Source organism: Pteropus vampyrus, unplaced genomic scaffold (genome assembly GCF_000151845.1).
Source record: "Pteropus vampyrus isolate Shadow unplaced genomic scaffold, Pvam_2.0 Scaffold123, whole genome shotgun sequence".
Lineage (NCBI taxonomy): Eukaryota > Metazoa > Chordata > Mammalia > Chiroptera > Pteropodidae > Pteropus > Pteropus vampyrus.
Genome location: NW_011888904.1, coordinates 3,262,473 through 3,271,514, shown reverse-complemented (window position 1 = coordinate 3,271,514; position 9,042 = coordinate 3,262,473). Strand labels below are relative to the sequence as shown.

The window sequence follows — 9,042 nt, the reverse complement described above, 5'->3', positions numbered from 1 at the left end:
CCATGACCAGGAGACACAACCAGGAAGCAGCAGATGGAGCAGTGAAGCAAGGATGGACAGAGGGTAGATACAATTCCGCTTTGGGGTATCTTGGACTCACAGGTCTCCAGAGCTGATGCCCCTTCCCACAATCCCTGCCGCCCAGGCCTCAGACATGCGAGAGAGGACAAGTGTGCAGGCACCAGTTAAATGGTCTTGTTTCCACTGGGTTGGCCACAGAGGGAGCTAAGCCACAAATCTAGAGGAAGCCCAAGTCAGCCCAGCCCTGCTCTCAGCAGCCCCCACCTCCCTCCACACACATTGTCCCATGGTGTGGTGTGATGTGGCAGGGAGCGACCCCTGGCCTGGAGTGACCCATGTTCAGGGCTGCGCCTGGGCCTGTTGGCTCATTTCCCCTTGGCCTTTGGCAGGAGGGCCACCTGCTCAGGCAGTCACCAGGGAGGGGAGAGAAGCCAAAGAGCCAAGACAAACAGGCCCAGCAACTTGGTCCATAGGCTTGTCCTGGGATGGCTCCGTGCTGCGGGGGAAGTGGGGAGTGGAGATCACAGCTGGTGGGAAAACATCCCACCACCCTGAAAGGTCAGCCTGAAGGGGCATGCTGATAGGGGGCTGATTACTGAACTCTCTGGCCTCAGGAACCTTGGGGCCCTTCATGCGAGGGTGCCATACTTCTCCACATATAATAATACCTCACTCATAGGACACTGTAACTTGAGTAAAATAATGTTCCTAAAATGCTTAGCACACAGGAAGTGCCAGGTGCAGAGACTACGGTTAGTGAGGTCATGCTCAAGGTCTCACATCCAACAAGGACCTCACTACATGCTCATCCATCACCTGGAGATCCAGGCTCCCTGCCTCCTCCATGATGCTGAGTCCATGGGCCCAGGAGCCCGCTCCGCCCCCCGCCCCAGGTATGCACACAGCCATAAAGCAACAAGATGGCCCAGGCAGGGAGACAGGGTTCTTGAGTGGCGTCCCAGGTCTGCCGCTGCTCTTGGGCAAGCTGCTCTCCGTCCCTGACCTCAGTTTCCCCATCTGTGCCTCAGGAAGTTAGACAAGATGGACTCTCAGAGTCATATCCACTCTTACATATTCTATGTATCTTCACTGCCTTCAAAATACCTCCTGGGTCTGACTCTGACTTCAGTCTCAATCTTTCATTTCATAAATGCAAAGGGATAGCTTCATTTACGATGGGGGCTCTTCAACTCACTTTTTCAATTCATGAATTCGATAACATTTATAAAGCCTCCGTATCGTGTCTTGTGTGGTGCTGGGATATGGAGTTGATCCTAGAATGCAGATTCTGAGGAAACTCACGATCCATACGTCTCAGTTAGCAGTCATCCATTCACGGCCATTCAGTGGCTCCCTAGTACCTTTAGGATAAAGTCCAAACTCGAGACACCCTTTGCTTCGTCTTTGCTTCCCCTGTCTCTGTCTTTGCTCATGCTGTTCCTTCCATTGGTAACACCCTTCCCCATCTTCTCATGGCTGAATCTTCTTAGGCTCACTAAGCTGTACCCCAAGACACTGGAGCTGCCCCCATTACGCACAGAGCCACAGGCATCACCCCCTCCTCCAAGCACCCACATCAGGGTTTGGCACAGAGCAGGCACTCAGCAATGCGGCCTCAGGAAAAGGGACAGACAGATGTCAGGGGCCTCACTGCCCTCAGGTCTTTGTTTCAGGCTCCAGAGCAAATCTCTGGGGTGGAGCCTCCAGAGGGCTCAGGGAGAAGAATCAGACTGCTTTGTGGATGGAACCGGCAGAGGAAAATCTGAGCAGTCACCACAGGGTGCAACTTTCCTCCCAGGAGTCCAAAGCCAGTTTCCAGGCTTTAGAAACTGGGGCAGAATCCTAGCAATAAAAAACAAACAGGGCAGGGTTCAGGTTTTCCTTTCACAGAGATGACCTGGCCAGAGGAGACGGGAACCTTTGCCTCTTTTCCTCCTCTCAGCCACAGACTCCAGGACATCTGGCGCCTCCCCTCCCCAGTGAGGCCTCAGTTTTAACTTCTGCGTAATGGGCTGGTTCAATCCCTTTCATCTGTGGGGTCCTGAGGAGTGCCCGCGGCTAGCCTGGGCTTTGAAAACTTGCCTCAATCAAGAACTCTATCTGGCTTTGCGAAGCTCCATCCCACAGATGACATCTGGGACGCGAGCTCAGTACTTGTGCTTCTTAGAATTTTAGGCCCCTAAAAAGCTCTAAGTCAACCTGGGCTGCAGACAAGCCAGAAAGAGACAGAAAGTGGGAGGCTGAGGACACCCCAGGATCGTACGCGACAGCGGCTCCTGGTGGCCACACAGACAACTGCGCCTCCACGAAACCCAAGGAAGGCTTACCACGTTACAGCTGTGAGGGACCCTTGCCTGCACTGGAGGAAACTGGGAGAACGGGATTGCAACAACAGAATCAGAGTGAGAGGTCTGTCTGAAAGAGATCCAAGAGAGCAGCTCTGATGTCACCCAGGGAGCTGTGGCCCAGCCAGTACTACAACCCAAATGCCTACGTCCCATCCTCTGTCCTTTTCCTACACCAGCTGCCTGGGCAAACAGAAGGTGCCCTCCCCACATCTCTCATTTCCACCCATGGCTGTGAAGACCCACAGAACACTTCAGTCAGCTTTAATAGGAACATCTTGACTCCTTCAAGCCAGCCGGGGTCAGGGCCCGGGAGATCCGGAAGACCTCATGTCGCTATAGCCAGGGGTTGCAGCCAGCAGCAGGCCATGGGGTATACAGGTAGAGTGGGGGTGACTTCCCTGCGGACCTCAGCAGGGCCCATCTGGTCTGAATTTCCCTGCACTCAGCCCCTGAGAAAGAGGAGGTCCCCAATACCTCAGCTGCCCACAGCATGAGCTAGGGAGGCTCGGACAATGCAGGCGTCCCTGCCCCTTGCTTCTTCTCAGGCCATTCTGCCTGGGAGGGGGACATTCTCTCATCTTCTCAGGACTGTTCTTTCGCTTCCCTTTGGATGCCCCTACAGGGAGGTGGCCCCTGAGACTCTGCGTGTACCCAAATCAGACCTCCTAGCCTGTGTCTTCCCTTCCTCTCACCTCCCTGGAAAGACAAGAAGCTGGGAGTTCAGCAAGCCACAGATCTGTGCACAAAGAGTGCAGCTCACCATCTGGAGAAGGAGTTTCCTCCGCCATATACCCACCAAAAAGCCATCTGGTTTCTGCTTACACGTTTCCACTGTTATGAGTTCACTCCCCTGACAGCACCCCTGACCGCTGCTGGACGAGTCTGTGTTTGGAGCACTTTCTCTTGGTGAACTCAGGCACGTCTCCCCTGGCTCCCACCCACCTGGCTTTGCCCTCTGGGACCGTACACAAGTTGGCTTCAACTTCTACACCATGGCCTCTCAGATATTGCACGCGGTAGTAGAAAAGGCCAGCCTGGGAGGCCGACTCTGCCACCAGCTCAGTGTATGATGTTGAGCGGTGCCTTGTCCTCTCTAAGTCTGAGGTTCCTCATCTGCGAAACGAGGGGCTTGGACTAGACGGTTTCCAAAGGCCCGTGCCAGGTCGAGAGCCTCCAATCCGCATCATCCTCATTTCCCGTCTGTTTTCCAATTTCTCTAACCACAGTTAACTGTCAGATCCTTCAGCCCACAGCCTTCAGGCATGGAAGAAATGACTCCAGCAGGGACCAGGACAAAGCCAACCCTCCCCACAGACTTCCGCGTCTTTGGACAGCACAGCCTGGCCAGAGAAGGGGAGCGCTGTGCCCAGGAAAATGTCTCAGCTCTGCCTGGGAGGAAACGTTGCCCCACCCAGGCTGGAGTCCCCAGAAGCTCCGGGCTCTACCTGACTCCCCTCCTGAGGAAAGTGAACACGACAGAATTCGTGCTGCACGAGATCTGTCTGTACCCAGTGAAGATGGAAGAGGTTCTTAGAAAAACCTACCACCAAGGCATTTCTTAGAAAAAGAACTGTTTCCCTGCCAGGGAAAAAATCCTGGATCAACTTAGAAGGGAGACCTGGACTTTCCAACAATGAAAGACCTCATTTTTCTGAACTACAGAAGAGCATTTTTCTACATGTAAACTTAGACCGCCTCCTTCCCTTTTCCGGTTTTCATATATAGCATAGGAATTTTCCTGCTCAATGAACTTACTGTGTGAGCTCCCCTCCCTCTTTCTCTCCCTCTCTCACTCTCTTGCTCTCTGAAACCTCTGGCTTAACTGAGAAAAGGATGGTTTTGAAGGGAGCCAGAGGTGGGCAGAGACTGGCAAGGTGGGAGCCCTGCAGCTTGGCTGCCCAGCCCGGCAGCTGGAAGGAGCTGCGCCCAGCTGAGAGCCCCGGCAGGAAGGCGACCATGCGGTACTCTCTCTGGTTTTCAAAGCATCTTTTCACCTGTTCCCTCCACCAGGATGAAGGCAAGGCTGGGATTACCCTATCATTTGGCAGGGGAGAGAATCAAGACTCAGAGAGGGGAAGTAACTCACTTGAGGCCCCCGTGCAGGAGCCAGCACTGAAGACTCCATGCTAAGACTCAAAGCTGGGCTCTGCCCGTTACAGACCACTGCCTCCTGGGCTCCCCTCGTGACCTGGGAGGGAAAATGTTGCACACCTCTGCGTCCCCATAGTGCCTGTCCATCCCTCCACCCAAGCACACTCATTTCTGCATTCTGGTGGTCAGTTCCCTTCCTTCTCTGATATGATTGGACATGAGCTCCTGGGCATGGACCCTGTGGACTCATCTTAGTCCCCAGGGCCAGCACAGAGGCTGGCAAGGGTGACCCACGAATGAATGACAGGAAATAATAGCATCGGTGGCTAAGATCTACTGTGAGCTTGCTGCATGACACACACTGTTCAAAGAGCTTTCCACCAGTCATTTCATCTTTACTCCTGATTCTCTATGAGGCAGATAATATTATTATCCCCATTTTACAGGTTAGAAAACTGAGGCTTAGAGAAGTTAATTATTGCTCCAAGGCCACGAGGATAATAAGCTATTCGAGTCAGGATTCAAATCAGAATAGGTGGTATAGCATAGTGTACAGGTTCCAGACCTGGCCACACACCACAGTCACCCAGGGAGATTTTTAAAAAGACAGAATTCTGCTCCTCCCAATGACAAGAGTCTTCGAGGGTCTGGCCTGGGTGAGTCTGATGTGCTCTCCCACTTGGCAGCCATAGGTAAGAGTTAACCTCCTAGGCTTTGGTGTCAGACAGAACTGAGCTTGAGTCCTAGGTCTGCCACTAACTGGTGTGTGACCTTAGGCAAGTTGTTTCACTTCCCTGAGCGCTAGACTAATCTGGGATAGCCATAGAGCCTGGTTCATAGCGTCACCGTGAGAAAGGACAACACATAGAGGGCTGCGCTTCGCCTAGGGCCTGGCACGTCGTGAGCACTCAGGACCCAGGGCAAGTGACTGGGGCTGACTCTGGGCCGGGCACTCTCACACTCCCGTCAGTTCTCCTCACAGCCACCTTCCAGCTCGTAGCCTTTAAAGAACTAATAGTATCATTGGATAAGGAGGCCCGGCAACTAAGAACTGGGGAGATTAGCCTGGAAAACTGTGATATGAGTCACTCGCTCTGAGACCCAGGCCTGCTCCCACCACCCCCTACACAAACACACATTAACCTCTTGGACTAGGCAGAAACTGGCTCTTGTGCGAGAGCCATCTACAAGCCACAGGAGGACCTCGGTGGGTCTTGCTGTCTTGCTGCAGTGAGGGCCTTCAAACCCCTCCTTTGCCTCCTTCCCCAAACCCGTTTTGGGAACCTGGGTACAGAGTCACCCCGGGGACCGCGTGCAACAGGAGGCATGGGAAGGCCCGCAGGTATGGGCGGGCGCGGGCGGCCATGGGCATCTGGGAAGAGCTTTGTAGTCAACTGCTCTCAGACCTCCCTTTTCCATCTGGGGAACAAGGACTCTTTGAGTGTGATAAGGGTCTTGAATCCTGAAGATGACATCAGCTGGAATGAGTCATCACCCCGGCAGGCAGCTCTGGAGGACACGGCCAGACTCTTCAAGGGAAAGACTCAGAAAACAGGCCTGGAGGAGAAGGAGCCTGTCCGGGGCATTTGAGAGGCACTGGATGGGAACATGAAGAGACCTGCTGGAAGAGGGCACCCCACAGCCCGTGCCTCCTGAAAATTGCCAGGCTCAGCACTGAAAGGGGACACAGAACCAATGGCTGGCAGGGCAGGCAAGGTCACTGTAGACAGCTGGACCAGAGGGTTTCAGACTACAGGGCCAGGGCGGGGGAGCAGGGAGAATGAGGGAGGGGCAGAGAGGGGGCCACCGGCAGGAGGGGAGGCTAAGGAGAAGGCCTGCCCCCGGCCCCCTAACACGCACACATGTGCAGTCACACGTACACTCACGCACACACATCCACAGATTCACACTTTTAAGAACACATTCATACACATACTCTCATCTATTCACAACGCACCCATGAACACACTCACACACACACTGATACAGTCACACCCACATTCACACACTCACACATATACACACACAGACACACGAATTCACTTACACTCATCCTACACTCACGCACACTGACACCTTCACACACTCACACACCTATTCACACACTCACAATCACTCATTCACTCATGGATGCTTTCGCACACTCTCCCACCCACCTACCCTCATACACACTCTCACACCGAAGCCACTCAGACTGAATTTGTTTAGTATATTAGGTTCTGATTACAGGCTCGTGTGAAGAAAGGGTTCTGTGGTTAAAAACAAACCAACAAAAACGCACCCAGTGAAACGTTTCCATGTAATCGATGCTGAAGTCGGGGTATTAGAGGGGAAGATATTTGCCCAGGGGCCCACGGAGTCTGCAGCTTTCTTCTCTAGCAATCTCTTTAAAGAGCTAGAGAACTTTGATTTGCACTTTCTACACATGGTTTTAGTCCCTTTGATGTGAGTACATTTTCTGTATTTTCCTTCTTGTCAGTAAAACCTCAGAATTTCAGATTTGGGTCATGTCTTCACGAAGCGTTGAACCCAACTGACTCATTTTCTTGGAAGCAATGCTAGAAATGGCTGATGGATAAATATGAGCTGCTGACCTGTCCAGGTGATACCTGGTGCTTGGCACAGAGCTCGGCACAGACAGGTGCCCAGTGAATGTTAGTTTTATGAATGTACGAGGGAACACATAACGATAGTCCCTGGGTTTTGAGCTCTTACTATGTCCTGGGCACCAATGTCCTTCATCTGCAGAGTAGTGGTTCTCAACCCCGACGGCACAGAATCCTGAGGGGATTTTTAAAACTACGAACGTGTCTACGGCCGTGCCACCCTGAACAAGCCCGATCTCATCTGATCTCGGAAGCTAAGCAGGGTCAGGCCTGATTAGTACTTGGATAGGAGACCACCTAGGAAGACCAGGTGCTGTAGGCGTAAAAAATAAAAAAATAAGGGATTGTAAGCTGACAAGTTCCTTGCAATCTGTGAGGTCAACCAAGGGTTGCCTCGCCTAAAAAAATAAAAAACAAATAAAATAAAATTACGGACACCCTGGCCCACCTTGAGAGATGCTGATTCAGCAGGTCCAGGTGTGGCCTGGGCAAGGCAAGTCTGCACTGCTCCCCAGGTCCAGGTAATACTAAATCACCACCCCAAGTTCTCCGCAACAACCCCACTCTTACTGTTCCCCATCCACAGATGAGGGAACAGAGGCACAGAGAAGTTGAATAACTTGCTCAACAGCACACAGCTATTGGGTCCCAGAACTGGTGATTTAAACCCTCGTTTGTCTGATGCCAAGAGTTGAGTCTCTCTCTGTTCCTCTCCAGGAACGTCGCTTCAACCCATGGTTGATCTCCATGAAGCACACCCTGATTATCCCAAGCCTTCGGCGACCTTGAGCCTGTCTGCCTCTCTGTTCCCACTGCCTGGACTGCCCCTCCCCATCGCACTTAGAGTCAACATTCAGCACCTCCCTACAGCTATCAGGAGCAGGGCTCTGCTGCCAGCAAGAGACAGTCCCCTCATGGGCTTCATCTTCTGAGAAGGTCTGGTAGGGCTGGAGGCTCTGGTCTGGACGGCCACTGGGCAGCCACTGCTCTCATCTTGGCTGACCTGACAAATTTACAGAGCTGGAAAAAGGATTTCCAAGCAGCATAGTGCTGGGGAGAAAGACTCAGCCAGATCTGGTTTCAAATCCCAGCTTGGTGTTTAAAAACTGTGCAACTTTGGACAAGACACTTTACCTCTCTGAACCTCAGTTTCTACAACTGTAACATAGAAATAATGCCACCTACTTCAGAAGAGTTTTGAGAATGACCTGAGATCGTAGATACAAAATACCCAGCAGAGGGCCTAGCAAGAGCATACATTTAACAAAGCAGTGATTGCAGCTATTGTGATTACTATCAGAGACAGAAGCCTTCTTTCCTCTCCCTTGAACTACTGTCTATGACTGCCATAAAAGGTAGCTTTGGACAATTGTCCCTCTCAGTCTCAGTTTTCTTACCTGCAAAATGGGTGATACAACCTAATTCACGCAGTGAGGGTCAAATGTGGTTTTGAACGTGAAAATGGTTTGTCAAGCGCAGCCCGCTCAGGTGTAAGAAACAATTAACATAAACCTAAGGCTCCAAACAGGTGTCTGGGAGCTGTTTTTCTCAGATTAGTGAAATTCGAACATGCTGAAATTCTAGAATGTGGCCAGTGTAACCTCACGCAGAATTTCCTGACTCGGCCTGAGAATGGCCAGAGTAAATGGGGCTGACCGGGAGAGGCTGGAATCTGGAGCTTGGTTTAGCACCTCACTCCAACTCCCCTACCCCAAGGCAGGAAGCCAGGGACAGGCCTAACTGCAGCTGCGAGAAGAAACAACTAAGCAATAATAACAATGGCCTGTGTTGACTACAGTGGGTTGAATGATGGCCCCCCCAACAGATACGTCTGTGTCCTAATACCTGATACCTATTCACGTGACTCTATTTGGAAGAAGGGTCTTTTGCGGGTATAATTAAATTAAGGACCTTGTGATGAAGAGATCATCCTGGATTAGCCAGGTGAATCTTAAATCTAATGACAAATATCCTTA

General features: G+C 51.9%; 1 protein-coding gene and 1 pseudogene across 1 annotated transcript in view; one reads left to right on the top strand and one right to left on the bottom strand.

Annotated features, from left to right (window-relative positions):
* The window catches only part of COL15A1 (collagen type XV alpha 1 chain), a 161,775-nt gene that overhangs the window by 133,181 nt on the left and 19,552 nt on the right, over positions 1-9,042 (bottom strand). The gene's annotated exons all lie outside the window — the stretch shown is intronic.
* LOC111743822 lies at positions 7,270-7,388 on the top strand (annotated as a pseudogene).